The sequence below is a fragment of the Tupaia chinensis genome, unplaced genomic scaffold (assembly GCF_000334495.1).
Source record: "Tupaia chinensis unplaced genomic scaffold, TupChi_1.0 Scaffold138517_1, whole genome shotgun sequence".
Taxonomy (NCBI): Eukaryota; Metazoa; Chordata; class Mammalia; order Scandentia; family Tupaiidae; genus Tupaia; species Tupaia belangeri.
This window is the reverse complement of record NW_006198412.1, coordinates 1,552,853-1,565,201: the sequence shown is the minus strand read 5'-3', so window position 1 is coordinate 1,565,201 and position 12,349 is coordinate 1,552,853. Positions and strand designations below refer to the sequence as shown.

The window sequence follows — 12,349 nt, the reverse complement described above, 5'->3', positions numbered from 1 at the left end:
GCATGTGCACAGAGGCGATTTCGTCCATACCAGTTTATTGCCGTGAGTGGGAGGTAGGATATTGATTAAGCTTCCTGAAGATTGTCTGTGTGCATATGTGGAATGGCAGGAGAGATGATAGTAACCTTCTTTAGGTCTTTGGGAGAAAGCTTAGGTAGTAAAAAAGTGAGAGTGGGACCAGAAATTGGTGTAATGGCCATGTCGCTGGACTCCCATGTAGTCGACCGTGGTTTGAGTCCCAGACCTGGTGGCTTAATCTCACGCTGGGATCCCAGGAGGAGAATGGAGGAGAAGAGATTGCGGCGTGGCCATCTCCCTAGGAGGGAAGGTGATTTCTTGCTTTCTGTCTCTCTGTCTTTCTGCTGAGTGCACACACCCTATATCAAAAACCTCTCCAAAAAATAAATAAATAAAATAAAAAATAAATAAAAATAAAAAAGTGAGCTAAACATCCCCTTCCCAGCTCCTGGAGGGAGTTGAGAGTCCAGAGAAAGTCCGGTTGTAACCCCTGATACACTGCAATTGATGAGGCAGAAGTTGTGCCATGGTTGCAAACCAGTCTAACCACCTGTAACACTTCTGCCATTGCAGTGGAGGGTCCTGAGCCCAGGTAGGTAGTAGGGTGTCCTGTCCACCTAGGCCGAGTCAACACCTAAGCCCCAGCCTCTTGACATGCGCTCCAAACTTTGCACACTGCCTGCTCCCCGAGCCTGTATTGAGCCACTGCCAAGTCCCTCTCACCTTCTTGCACGACACCCATCTCCTCCTTGTACCTTTCCTTGTGCCTTTGCTATTCTTTTCTGCAAACTTAGGGAGACACACAAGGAGTGAATGGAGCACTGTTTTACTAAAAGCTGACACTTGCCAGGGCTTCCGTGACCATCGGAAAGGCCACACCATGTGTCTGTGGCAGCCAGGTCCTGTTGGCGTCAACTGGGTTGTCACATTAGTACCAGCATCAGCATTGGCTTTGGCGTCAGCTTTCATAGGCCTCGTTGCCAGGCCCTGAGTGAGCCACTCTCGGACGGGGCCTCCCGTGTCGGCCACCAGTACCGATTCCGCGCTGAGTCGAGCTCTCTTCTCCCAGATGAAGAGCTTCTCTGTGAGCCTGTTCCTCTGCCAGGGGCTGTCTCCTCCAGGGGAAAACCTGAGCTTTCTTCTCCTCTTGTGCTTCTCGCCCACACGGCAGAGATAACAGAATCAGCCTACGGTGACAGTTCCTGTGGGAAGCCTGGGTTTCTGAGATGAGAGTCACCCATTCTGGAAGTCCCCTGGGGGGGAAGTGCCTCTTAGACAGAAGAGCACAATAGTCTGTCACCAGATGTGTAATCACGTGATTGCAGAGAAAGGAGCCAGGAACCAAGCCGCCCACCTCGCTGCGTCCTAGACATACAGATCTGAGCACATCAGGTCACGTCCCGGGACCTCGGTTTCCACATTTGGGAAAGACACATACTTCGTCCTGAAGCTTACTGTGAGAGTCAACTGAGGTGAGGTGTCCAGGGCCTAGCCCAGTGCCTGGCCCCTAGGAGAGCCTCAACAAATGCCGGATCCGTCCCTGTTTGCTCTCTGCTCCTGATGGAGAGGCCTGCCTCACAACATAAAGAAGCTGCACCGTCAGAACTAAGCCCAGAAAGCTCGAGGCTTCTCAGGACTTTCTAGCAAGAAGTCAGGGACTGAAACAACAAGGAAACCTTATACGATTTCATGTAGGTGTGTTATTTTCTCTGTATTTTATTTTATTTTGAGACAGGGTCTCACTGTGTTGCCCGGGCTGGTCTCAAACTTGCAGTCCTCCTTCCTCGGCCTCCTGAGTAGCTGAGACTAGGGGTGCATTGCTGCACCAGGCTCTCATTTTCATTTTTGCAATCCTCCTCCTCCAGTTTACTTCTCAAGGTTACTTAGCTATCAAGTCAGCAGGGCGCATGAATCTGATCCAGGAAGCAGTGATGTAGTGGTATCGGGACACAGAACACTTCTCAGCAGCAAGGCTTGGGAACAAGAGCGCCAGGACACTAAGTTTATGAAGACCGCTTCCCAGAGAAGAGGGAGATTCACTGAGGCCCAGGCCCTGAGATTAAAGGGAGGGGAGACGTGACCCGGCTTTGGCCAGAGGAGGGTCCACAGTGGCTTACGTGGCTCGAAGTCTATGCAGCTCTCCACCAACAGCAGGTGCCCAATAAACAAACACGTGCTGGCTATGTGAGCTACTGAGCAGAGCAGGTGGGAGAGGTGCCGGTCTGGTGGAATTCGAGCCAGAGAACTCAGATTTAAAACATGAATTCTCACTTTTTCTACCCGCTGTCTTTGTGATCTTCAAAGTAACTTCTTTGGGCCCCACTGTCATCACGTCTGAAGTGTGAGGTGAGGTAGGGAGGATAACTGCTTGCCTAATTTAGCATGAACATTTGTGGTAAAGGCTAGGTAAGGTCACTGACGAAAACCGCACTCTGTACACCAGCAGTTGTCAGACAGCCTCTTGCTGTAAGGGTGGCCATTAAAACGCCTGGGGGAAATCACTCCGGGACAGTTTCTGGGGTTTGATTCAGTCATGGCCAGATCTCCTGGCAGGAGAGAGGGCAGTGTCTTCAGGGTCCGGAGAGCTGGGAAGAAAAACAACAAAACAAACCTCTCAGGCAGCCCTTCCAGCAGCATCTAGGTGGTTTTATTTCAAAGGACCACAGGGCAAAGGTCCTGCCTACTGCTGCCACCCTCTGGTCACAACCTGAACTGCAACCTTGTTAACTTCCCCTGCCAATTAGAACACCTAACTTTTTTACGTGTTCTAGTACATTGTTTGCATTTGCATAGTGTTTAGCAGCTTACTCTTTTCCTTCCATCAAAAATTGTATTCTTCTATCCACACAATTTCCCTGTGTTACAAACACTTTCGTAGACAAAGACTCCAAGACTTGGAAAAGTTCAATGAACTATGGAAACTCAGCCAGGTGAACCCCAGGGTTTCTAATTCCAAGATGGTGTTCTTTCCACTATCAGTAAGGGTGTGTCTGTTAGTCCTGAGAATATGACAGCTCTCAGGATGGGACAGAATCTGATACTAGCATGCCTTTCTCCTACCCTACACACCTGCCAGGGCCCTCTACTCCCCATTCCCAGCCGTACCTGCAGCTGCCTATGGGCAAGGAGGGGAAGGGGCCACAAACTTGAACAGGGCACACACGGTCCTCCTCCCCGGGGCTCTCTGACTGCTGAGGGGAGAGGCAGGTACCCACAAGTACCTGGGAAGTGCCACAGACAGCTGCGGGTGGGATAACCGGACATCAAAGGGACTCCAGCTAGGAGAGGTGGTGCCCGGACTGGTCCTCAGAAGGCAGCAGGATGCGACTTCATGCGAGAGATGAAGGACATCCCAGGCAGAGGAAGCAGCAGGAGGCAAGCACAGACCAGCGAAGCTGAAGCTGAGGCTTCGGGCCTGGGGATACTTTCATTCTCCAGTTCGGCAGAGGGGGAGGCAGGGGCTGGAGCTGGAAAGGGAGATTTGGCGAGATCGCAACAGGATGAAATTCATACTGTTTTCTAAAAGCGATAAGCCATTTATTCTTCATGTCTCCCGTTGATTATTTAACAAATTATTTAACAAGTATTTATTGTAATAGATAATATCCCAAATATTACCATTTGTTTCTCAGGAAAAGAGCATAAACAGCCCTTGGTTACATAGTATTAATTTATGTGATGAAACAAATAAGTTTATACTGACTGCCTGCTTTCCTCGTGCCTGGTACTCTTCTAGGCCAGGGCTGGATCCTTGCCCACGCTGAATTTACATTCTGGGGGAGACAGATCATAAACATAAGTAAAATGGAAGCATCTAGACTTTTTACTGAGATAGAGCATGTGCGCGCACACATGAGAGAAGGAAAGAGAGAGCGAACACCCCCACAGGGTCCTGTCATGCCACTATCCCCTTTCTCCAACCCTCCAGCACCTCTGGCTCTTGGATGCCCGTGGTGTGCCCGGTATGTTTTCAGGTCACCTTGGGAATCTGAACTCACAGCTGGTCACGTGGGCTCCAGCCGTGCAGGGCACTGTGGCATTGTTTGGTCACAGTGGGTGGGTCCCAAATGTAAATGTTTAGGTAGTGACAAGTATTTAGCAGGAAATAGGTTCTGCAAGCTGGGGTGGGAGCTGCACTTTTAGAAAGGATGACCACAACAGTCTCACTCAGAAAGTGGCTCTGAGACCTGGGGGAGGTGAAGGAGACTCAGGGAAGAGCAGTCCAGGCAGAGGGAACAGCAAGAGCAAAGGCCCTGCGGTGGGACCGACCCGGCATGGTTGGGCACCAGAGAGGAGGCCAACGTTGCTGAGGAGAGAGGGCAGAAAGGCAGAGGAGAAGAGATCAGAGACAAAGAGAGACGGGCAGGCTGAGGAGGAGCTGGCAGGAAGCTGAGCTCAGCAAAGGAGCAGCTCAGCTGAGTTCTTTCTTCAGCTTAGGGCAGTGCAGAAAGAGCCTTCTCTGCAGTCTGACCCACAGGTCTGCCTCAGGGATGGGAGGTGCTCCAGGAAGGACCCAGGTTCCCTTTAATGTTCAACACTAACCCTGGTTACGTTTGCTGCCCTGCAGACCGCTGCATGCTCAGTGGCTTGAAACACCCACCATGTGGTTATGTTCATGGCCTGTGCAGGCCTGGCTCCTCCTGCAGAGCTGTACCTGGGGCCCTGCAGGGAAGACTCGAGGGGTGGGTGATGGAGGGGTGGGTGATGCTGGGGTGAGCCGGGACAGCAGGGTGCACGTGTGTGGTGGTGGCTTCACTCGAAAGCCTACTGCCAGTGCCTTGAGGGTGGAGGAGAGCTGGCCGGAGCAACCCATGTGGCCTCTCCATGGAACTGGGGTTCCTTGCAGTGAGGATGAGAAGCAGCCTTCAGAACAGGGGCTGCCAGAGAGCGAGTGTTCCAAGAGAAGCAGGTGGAGCTGCTCGGGCTTTTCCGAGCCAGCCTCGGGAGTCCCAGAGCCGCCCTTCCACTGAAGTGTCCGAAAGAGTCACAGAGCCCAGGTCAAGGGGAAGGGACTCAGATCCCACCTCTTCATGAGAACTCCGCTGAGGAGCTAGCAGCTTTTAAACACCACCACAAAGTGCCTTGAGAGCAAGTTGCAACAGAGATGCTGTGGACCTGAATTTTATCATTGGAAGAGAGAGAGACCCACGCAAGCTTCAACGCTGTGCCCGTGTGAAGAGACCTACTGCCCCCTGTCTCTTCCTCATATAAAGGGACAAGCCCTCCAGGAGGTGCCTGAAAGGGGACTGGGTCCCAGCCCTCCTCCCACCCTGGGCTGCGTCTATAAACACGTAGCTCATCCTCCTCCCTCCCTGGAGAACAGAGGGAGGGCAATGTCATGAGCCGAACTTGTGCCAAGTCTGTATTAATAAACCCTGAACTATATTGGCAGCTTTGTGGTTTTCTGCAGCCTTTTGCAGCCTGGAAAATGTTTTCCGATTAGAAGCCCCTGCTGTTTTATCTATTCCATGTGAAACAGAATAAGTCTCTGCATGTCCACTGGGGGTTGGTGAGTAACAGAGTGTGCAGCGAGGGGAAAGGAATTAAAAAGGGAGCTAATGTCCTCCATGGGGAATAGCAGGGGGAAGGGGACTGCTCTGGGAGAGAGGGGCTGCAGGAGGAGGTTTCTGCAATGTGTTCTGGCCACGCGGGGCAGGAGCACACGTGTGTCTGTCACCCGTGGCCCCAACATGGAATAGGCAGCTGCAAAACACGTTATGCCATGGGCTGACTAATGGGGGAAATGTTTATCTCACAAGGCAGATTTGACTTCCTGAAAGCCATATGCTTGCTTTTCTTTTTCCCAAAGAACCCACAATCTCATGTGGGAAAAACTCAGAGTTTCATTGCATTCAGAGAAGAGGGAATTGGAAATGTTAGATAAATAAAGACCACTTAGAACAGCGTTTCGTAACCCTCCTACCCCTCCCAAGTCCCCAGAGCTGTGGGTGAGGGCCATAGTGCAAAGCCACAGAACCGTGGCCAGAACTGCAAGGCTGAGGTGTGGAGAGGGACGTGGGGGGCATGAGGTGGTGGGGGCCCCGTCCCCGCTCCATTGCTTACCCTCTTGTCAAACCGCATTCACTTTGCCTATAACACAGTGGGAGGGCAGTAGTGTCTCACAACGCCCGTGTGAGTATGTAAGGGTGTGCTTTGGGCCGCCAACATGGGGTCTAGCAGGACAGTCACGGGTCAGTTATTCCATGAGGACGTAATTTACAACCTAACCGAAGCTAAGGTATTCGTGTGTCCACGTCTTAAGTAGATATGAATTGACGCTGAACTAGAACACTGTCCTCAAGTGGCAGACGCCCAGCTGGAAAGACCTCACTCAGAAGGAAGCGATTAGCTCCTTCGTTCATTCATCACCCCAAGACAATGGGTAGTGTGTCCTCTGCTCCTAGATGTTCTTTAAGTTTGTGTCTTGGTCCAGCATGGTAGAGGTGGTTATGGCCTCTGGTCCACTCTCCCTGGTGTTGGCTTCATTGAATAAATTCCTTTCCTTAGTCACCAACTTGTAGTTCTTTGTCAAGCAGTGAGAAAGAACTGACTTCTGGTCTTCAGAACAAGCCTCCCTGTCCATTCTAGCAGAAAAAAAATTAATAAAGTCACTGCGCTGCGGTGTGCGTCGGTAGACACAGATGCTCCACAGACAGAGCTCATGGGAGGCTCAGGTTCAGTTCCTGGCCCACCATCCAGACTGGGCATGGTGGAGCATGCCTGTGGCCCCAGCTACTTAAGAGGACAAGGCAGGAGGATTGCCACAAAATGAGACCTGTCTTTAGAAAAGGGGGGTGGGGGCTGGCTATGTCTCAGACAGAGTGCTGACGGGACTAGCTTACAGGCCGGGTGTAAGGTACGGGTGTATGGCAAAGGTCCGGAAGTGGATCACGCGCAGCTGCATTCTTGAGCTCTCACAATAGGATCAGGACCCTCTGTCCTTCTGAATCTCTTGGCTCTGCTGCTTCCACGATGGTTTCATTTTCGGGAGACACTCTTAAGGGGTAGAGAAGGGGCCACCAGCGCCCCGTGACCCACTTCTGGAAGTTCTCTCAGAGGAGCAAGGTCTCTGCAATGAATCTGCTCTGTAGTCTCAGTGGTTTGAACTGGGTTATGTTCTCAGCCCCGGAACAGTGAGAATAGCCGGGGGTGGAATTACACCAGTGGGGTTTGGCCTAAGCTGCTGTCTCCATTCCTATCCTTATGGGTCTAGTTACCTTCCCTTAAGCATAGGGGGAGTTGTGGATAATAGAAGAAAACCCGAGGGTGGCTTGGAGAGAAGGGGGCTGAATGTGGGTTGGCCACCACAGTGTCTGCCACGGGAAGGTGTAATAGGAGCATCCGATGTGAACGGGCTGGCTCTGTGGTGCAGCAGTAATGCAGTGCTCCAGAGAGCCCAGATCCCCCGTGGAGACTGCAACGCGAGTATCTGGCCCAGTCAGCTTGAAACACACCAGCAACGTGTATGAGTGCCCAGATCCAAAAGGCCAGAAGACTAGAAGGGACTACAGCATGACCAGGGCCTGTGGAGGGCACTTCGCTCGCTCTCTTCATCTCCCTCTCCCTCTCTCTCTCTCTTGCACACTTCTGCTTTCCATCCTCAATAAAGAAAAAAAGAGCCAGCCCATAACCTGGTTAGTTAAGGCAACTGTAGCCTACATGCCCAACTGTGTGGTTTGAGTCCCAGACCTGGCAACTTGAAAAACATGCTGGGAATATATACTGACTACCCTCACTCTGTGGTAGAGATTGAACTATTGCAGGGCATAAAAGCAGTGAAAATAGTTATGGATGCTGAGACAGTGTGGGGTGGGGGCAGGGGGAGAAGGGAAGAGTATAGAGGAGGATAGCACCGGAACAAATAGAGAGGCATGATATTTGTGGGACACAGAAATGGTTTATTTCCTGTTGATAGTAGTCTCAGCTGGACTGGTCTGAGAAGTAGTTCATGTTGGGTAAATTCTCTTTATAGGTCCAATGATGTATAATGATTGAATGTTGGGACCAGCAGTTAGCGTAGCGGCTATGTTGCTGGACTCCCATGTAGTCAACTGCGGTTCGCATCCCGGACCCGGTGGCTTAAAACTCATGCCGGACGCATGTGCATGAGTGCCCAAGATCCCGAGAGGAGAAAGGAGGAGAAGGGATTGTGGTGTGGCCAGGCCCCCGGGGAGTGATTTCTCGCTTTCTGTCTCTGTCTGTCTGGCGAGCGCACGTGCTCCCTATAGCAAAAACCTCTCCAAAAAAAAAAAAAAAAAAAGAATGTTTTTTAAAAATGAGAATAAAAATAATAATAGCAATAATATAAAAAAATGAAAAGCTACATGCTGCTGATAATGTGGATAGTAATGTTTTTGTCTTCACTAATATGCATGGTAATTGTGCTAGAAAAAGAGATCTTATATGCTGTAAAGATATATGTGATTAAATGTAATAAAAAATTTAAAAAAAAAAAAGAAAAACATGCTGGGTGCCCGTGTATGCATGCCCAAAATCCCAGCGGGAGAGAGGAGTGGAGAGAAGCGCTTTCTCCCTCTTCCCGTCCATCTCTCTGTATCTCTGACAAGTGCATGCACACTCTGGCATAATTTTTTAGAAAGAAAGAAAAGAGGATGCACACATTAAAGATGCAAATTGGTGAACTACTATAAAAAAGTTAAATTAATTGGATCAGCAGGTGGTGTGGTGGTTAAGATGTTGGATCCCACGTGACTGAGTTTTCAAGTCCCAGACCCAGTGGCTTGAAAAACATGCCAGGCACACATGTGTGCATGCCCAAAATCCCAAGAAGAGAATGGAGGAGAAGGAATTGCAATGTGGCCATCCCCTCTGGGAGGTTATTTCTCACTTTCTCTCTCTTTTTTCTTGCTATCTATCTCACCCCTTCTGGGAGGTGATTTCTTGCTTTCCCTCTCTTTCTTTTGCTGTCTCTTTCAGGTGAGCACATGTACCCTAAAGTAAAAAAACTAAGGGAACCAGCAGTTAGCGTAATGGCTATGTCGCTGGAGTCCCACATAGTTGACTGCAGTTCGCGTCCCGGACCCGGTGGCTTAAAACTCACGCCGGGCGCGTGCATGTGCTTGCCCAAGATCCCGAGAGGAGAATGGAGGAGAAGGGATTGCGGTGTGGACATCCCTCCTGGGGGGTGATTTCTCGGTTTCTGTCTCTGTCTCTCTCTGTCTGTCTGGCGAGCGCACGCACCCTATAGCAAAAATCTCTACCCCCCCCAAAAAAAAACTAAAAGAAAAAAAAGTTAGGCTAATCTAGGTGATGATGTTGATAGAAATAGAGACCATAGGATCCGAAGTATGTGCAGATTGTGAAGGAGTGAGAGAAGGAGTTAAACTATGGACACATAGGAGAGACAGACATGTTGGCCTGACTCCACGGAGCAGTGGTATTGCATTGCTTAAGAGAAATTGGATCCCCCATGGTGATCACAGTTCAAATCCCTGGCTTGGTCTGCCTGAAAAACAGACCAGGCACACGCACAGGTGTGTAGGATCCCTGGGCGGGAAGACTGGAGAAAGGAGAGCCCAGCATGTTCAGCCCCTGTGGAGGGAGCCCACCTCCCTCTCTGTCTCTCTTTCACTACTTCGTGTGCACACATACACACACTTTATCATGAATAAAGGAAAAATGCCTTAAAAATAGAAAGAAAGAGCTGTAACTGACTTACCACACACAAGACAAGGTAAAACAAAATATCAATAGATATTAAATGAGAAGAATAAGCAAAAATACACAGAGGAGACGCTAACTGTGGTGCCTGCTGGTCACAGATGGAGAGAGAGTGACAGCCATGTGGACATTAGGGTCTGGCCCTCAACAAACTGAGAGTGGAGTCTCATTGTCTTTGACAAGGAGCATTTCATTACCTGGGCCATCGCCCACTGGGTATCTTGCATCTACTTTGTGTTAGCTTGCCAGTCTCCTGCCTGCAGTTCCCCTCTCCTTCTTGCCCCAGGCACAGCCTTGTGTTCGTGCAGTTACACAGGCAGAGGAAGAATTACCTGCAGCCCAGGGACAAAGAGCACTTCCTCTGGCTGCAGACAAGACTGGAGAACAGGCTGGCTTTTAGGAAAGGCCTGTCAAGAAGGAGGGGGCCCGGCCCAGGACTTCTAAAGAAAAAGCCAAATGCAATCAGCACAACTTCCCCCAAAGACTGGTGAGAGATCAGTGGAGAAAGAAATACAATCCTAGACTGTCTAGGGAGAAAAAAGGAGAGAATTAAACAAGAATGTGCTGCATCAGTTAAAGCTTCCTAGGAAAAGATAAGGGTAGCGAAAAATCAGAATTGGATCATGCCAGCTGAAGCAATTAAGAAGAATAAGATGTGCTTTTACAAATATCAGGGGGAAAGGAGATTATGGAGAGGAAATAAGGCTTAATAAATGCAGAGGACCATGAAATTAATGATGACCACAAATGGCTGAAATACCCAATTCATTCTTTGTTAGCCTTTAACTAGGAAAACAAAAGAAACCGAGCAATTAAAAAGTAAGGACGACTTGAGGAGAGAATGATGGAGACACAGGGAGGAGGAGTCTACACCCCCATGGGCCTCCGATTTGCCGGCACGTCTCTGGGGTGCAGACACACCGATGGCACAGGGAACAGTCAGGCCCGTGTTGGCACTGGGCTGGTGAGTGTCACGCTCAGTCCCCGGAGCTTAATGAGTTGACAGAGCTGGGGGAAGACGAGGAGAGCCAAAGCCAGGCATTGTCCACTAACGGTGAGCTTAGAACCAACGTGATGCTTCAGATGAGAGGCTGCGCTGCTCTTTAGCTTCGCCCAGTCTTCCCCTGCCTCCCTGAGGGCTTACCGTCAGTACTTAGTGCACGTCTGTTGGGTTGTTCACCCTGAGGGTGCCATGTTTTTGAGAAATGGGAGGAAGTACAGTGTGGCCAGAGCTCGCTGAGCAGACAAGAAAGGCTTGTCCTGGAGCCAGGTGGTCTGCGGGGGGAAACGCAACTAGACCCACATGGCAAAGGGCCTGTGTTTGTATCACATGGGAGACGTGGGAGCTCTCGGAGTACTCGCTTCCTTGGGTCCAGGCCTCTGAGGCTAGAGGCCCACCCTGAGATGCAGAATGAAGCTGCAACCATGAGTAAGGTAGGAAAAGAGGAATGGAAAGGTGAAGATTTTAACAGAAAAACACACCTCGTGCCAGAAAGATGCTTAGGTGGGCAGCCGTCAGAGGACACCTGGGCTTGGAATGGTTAGGTGTTACGTTTATTGTTATGGCTATCTGGCAGAGGAGGTGCCAGGCCTTTTGTTTGTTTTTATGGGCTTTTTGTGGCCTCCTTCTTCTCCTCAGGTAAGGCACTTCATCGCCTGGTTGGGGGCGTCGATAGGCATGCCCAGTGTGGGTGCTGATGGTACGAGCATGCGCACAGGGCTGATGTTGCCCATGTGGGCTTATTTCCTGGAGTAGAAAACGGGATGTGGGCAATGCATCCCGAGAGTTCCTGTGTGCCTATACGGAATGGCAGGAGGGGACATAGCAGCCTTCTCTAGGTCTTACAACAGCTTAAACAAAAAAAGTAGATCGTCTCTCTTCTCTCGGGACCAGGGGCCTGGCTGCAGACCCTGGTAAGAGTGACTGCTGTGTCACCTGTCGCCTTTGGCATGTTGGGACTCCCTGCTTGGAACTGACTACCCGTGATAGGTTCACATCCCAGGACCAGGCTGAGCACTCTGGGCTGGCTGGGCCTGGGGGTGGGATGCAGCACGAAGACCCTGCCGGGGAGCCTGGCTCTATGTCTCCCTTTCTCTCTGTCTCTCTCTCATAAAAGGAATAAGGAAATAAACTCTAAAGAGAAAAAGAATAGCTTGTCTCTTCCTGCTTGAGAGAGGAGATGAAGGTGATTTTTACAACTTCCCCCTGCGAGTCCTGACCTATAGAGCCAGGCCTAACAACGGGCTCTGGGGATATAGAGGTGTGAGACGTGAGCTTGCTCTCAAAGCGCTCGCAGCCCAGTCTGGGGACATCCGTGTGCCCACGCTCACACGTGTCTGCACTATGGCGTGGTGCATGCAGTAATTGCGTGTTGAATGTGTGAACAAGGTGCCCTGATGGCTCAGAGGAGAGCAAGATTCCTCAGGTAGGCCAGGGGAGGTCTCTTGTGCTTGTCTGACTAGAATTCAGACAATTGGCGACAGAGCAGTTCTTAGACAGCAGGAAGCCTGTGCACAAAGGCCAAGAAACACCAACAGCATGTGACACCCAGCACATAAGCCGCACGCTCTCCTTTCTAGACTGTTCAGCTAAACCCTCCAGCTGCCTGACATTCCCTTCTGATTCCCATAGCTCTTGCTAGAGAGAGCA

At 50.5% G+C, this 12,349-nt stretch overlaps 1 long non-coding RNA gene across 1 annotated transcript; it reads right to left on the bottom strand.

The window, feature by feature from the left end:
* Nucleotides 1–874: 874 nt before the first annotated feature.
* Nucleotides 875–3,764, bottom strand: LOC102485401 (uncharacterized). Its single transcript, XR_336429.2, has 3 exons — nucleotides 3,722–3,764; nucleotides 3,240–3,485; nucleotides 875–2,603 (listed from the first exon to the last, which is right to left on the bottom strand). It is a non-coding gene; the product is annotated as an uncharacterized LOC102485401 (long non-coding RNA).
* Between the last annotated feature and the right edge of the window lie 8,585 nt (nucleotides 3,765–12,349).